Raw genomic sequence first — 3,137 nt, 5'->3', positions numbered from 1 at the left:
CCCCAGCCTGTACAGGTCTACTAAATCCCTCTCAGCTTCTCGAAACCGTACCCTTCTCAAGAGCTGTGTACATGCTCCCTCTACACCTGCATCTTTATTTTTTTTTTTAGAGATATATAGAAGAGTTGTTACATTCTTGTAGAGCCACTAGTACGCGTAGCGTTTCGGGCAGGTCCCTGGAATACGATCCCCGCCGCGAAGAATCGTTGTTACAACCAAGTACACATTTTACTGTTGAGTTAAACAGAGGCTACAGTTAAGGATTTGCGCCCAGTAAATCCTCCCCGGCCAGGATACGAACCCATGACAAAGCGCTCGCGGAACGCCAGGAGAGTGTCTTACCACTGCACCACGGTGACTGGTAAATGGTCTGCCTTGGTTTCTGCTGTTATCTCAGGGAGTTCCTGATTGATTTAGAGTTCTCTCCTCTTGAATTGGGCTGTTAGTCTGATCTTTCACTGTGAATTTTTGGAAGACAATATCCAACATTTTTTTTTTCACTGCATTGTTGCTATTGAGTAGTTGGACCCAGGTGGTGCCATTGGAGTAGTTGGGACCCACGTGGTGCCATTGGAGTAGTTGGGACCCACGTGGTGCCATTGGAGTAGTTGGGACCCACGTGGCGCCATTGGAGTAGTTGGGACCCACGTGGCGCCATTGGAGTAGTTGGGACCCATGTGGTGCCATTGGAGTAGTTGGGACCCACGTGGCGCCATTGGAGTAGTTGGGACCCACGTGGCGCCATTGGAGTAGTTGGGACCCACGTGGCGCCATTGGAGTAGTTGGGACCCATGTGGTGCCATTGGAGTAGTTGGGACCCATGTGATGCCATTGGAGTAGTTGGGACCCACGTGGCGCCATTGGAGTAGTTGGGACCCATGTGATGCCATTGGAGTAGTTGGGACCCACGTGGCGCCATTGGAGTAGTTGGGACCCATGTGGTGCCATTTGAGTAGTTGGGACCCATGTGATGCCATTGGAGTAGTTGGGACCCACGTGGCGCCATTGGAGTAGTTGGGACCCATGTGATGCCATTGGAGTAGTTGGGACCCACGTGGCGCCATTGGAGTAGTTGGGACCCACGTGGCGCCATTGGAGTAGTTGGGACCCACGTGGCGCCATTGGAGTAGTTGGGACCCACGTGGCGCCATTGGAGTAGTTGGGACCCATGTGGTGCCATTGGAGTAGTTGGGACCCACGTGGCGCCATTGGAGTAGTTGGGACCCACGTGGCGCCATTGGAGTAGTTGGGACCCACGTGGCGCCATTGGAGTAGTTGGGACCCACGTGACGCCATTGGAGTAGTTGGGACCCATGTGATGCCATTGGAGTAGTTGGGACCCACGTGGCGCCATTGGAGTAGTTGGGACCCACGTGGCGCCATTGGAGTAGTTGGGATCCATGTGATGCCATTGGAGTAGTTGGGACCCACGTGGCGCCATTGGAGTAGTTGGGACCCACGTGGCGCCATTGGAGTAGTTGGGACCCACGTGGCGCCATTGGAGTAGTTGGGACCCACGTGGCGCCATTGGAGTAGTTGGGACCCACGTGGCGCCATTGGAGTAGTTGGGACCCACGTGGCGCCATTGGAGTAGTTGGGCCCATGTGATGCCATTGGAGTAGTTGGGACCCACGTGGCGCCATTGGAGTAGTTGGGACCCACGTGGTGCCATTGGAGTAGTTGGGCCCACGTGGCGCCATTGGAGTAGTTGGGCCCATGTGATGCCATTGGAGTAGTTGGGACCCACGTGGCGCCATTGGAGTAGTTGGGCCCCACGTGGCGCCATTGGAGTAGTTGGGCCCCACGTGGCGCCATTGGAGTAGTTGGGACCCACGTGGCGCCATTGGAGTAGTTGGGACCCACGTGGCGCCATTGGAGTAGTTGGGCCCCACGTGGCGCCATTGGAGTAGTTGGGCCCAGGTGGTGCCATTGGAGTAGTTGGGCCCAGGTGGCGCCATTGGAGTAGTTGGGACCCACGTGGCGCCATTGGAGTAGTTGGGACCCACGTGGCGCCATTGGAGTAGTTGGGACCCACGTGGCGCCATTGGAGTAGTTGGGACCCACGTGGCGCCATTGGAGTAGTTGGGACCCACGTGGCGCCATTGGAGTAGTTGGGCCCCACGTGGCGCCATTGGAGTAGTTGGGACCCACGTGGTGCCATTGGAGTAGTTGGGACCCACGTGGTGCCATTGGAGTAGTTGGGCCCCACGTGGTGCCATTGGAGTAGTTGGGCCCCACGTGGCGCCATTGGAGTAGTTGGGCCCCACGTGGCGCCATTGGAGTAGTTGGGACCCACGTGACGCCATTGGAGTAGTTGGGACCCAGGTGGTGCCATTGGAGTAGTTGGGCCCCACGTGGCGCCATTGGAGTAGTTGGGACCCACGTGGCGCCATTGGAGTAGTTGGGACCCACGTGGCGCCATTGGAATAGTTGGGCCCAGGTGGCGCCATTGGAGTAGTTGGGACCCACGTGGCGCCATTGGAGTAGTTGGGACCCACGTGGCGCCATTGGAGTAGTTGGGACCCACGTGGCGCCATTGGAGTAGTTGGGACCCACGTGGCGCCATTGGAGTAGTTGGGCCCCACGTGGCGCCATTGTAGTTGGGACCGACGTGGCGCCATTGGAGTAGTTGGGCCCCACATGGTGCCACTTAGAGGGTGCCAGCCCCAGTGCCACAGGCACCATTCCCTCTCACTATTCTATGTTTACTACTCCACCAAATTTCTGATTTTCCGTTCCCATTTCTCCTGTGTGTTCAGCTGTCCGCGGACAGCTTTATCTAAAGTTACATTTTCAGTCTTCGTATCTGTTCATCCATAGTTAAAAGAACTTATTATGTGCAATTAATCATGGAACGCTTCATCGCTCCCCCTTGCTGTTCTCTTCAATAACACCCTTCCCCTCGTGGTGTTCTTCAACGTCACCCCTCGTGTTCTTCAACGTCACCCCTCGTGGTGTTCTTCAACACGTCACCCCTCGTGGTGTTCTTCAACGTCACCCCTCGTGGTGTTCTGCAACGTCACCCCTCGTGGTGTTCTTCAACGTCACCCCTCGTGGTGTTCTTCAACGTCACCCCTCGTGGTGTTCTTCAACACGTCACCCCTCGTGGTGTTCTTCAACGTCACCCCTCGTGGTGT

The sequence above is a fragment of the Procambarus clarkii genome, chromosome 46 (assembly GCF_040958095.1).
Source record: "Procambarus clarkii isolate CNS0578487 chromosome 46, FALCON_Pclarkii_2.0, whole genome shotgun sequence".
NCBI lineage: Eukaryota > Metazoa > Arthropoda > Malacostraca > Decapoda > Cambaridae > Procambarus > Procambarus clarkii.
Note: the sequence above shows the minus strand (reverse complement) of the source record.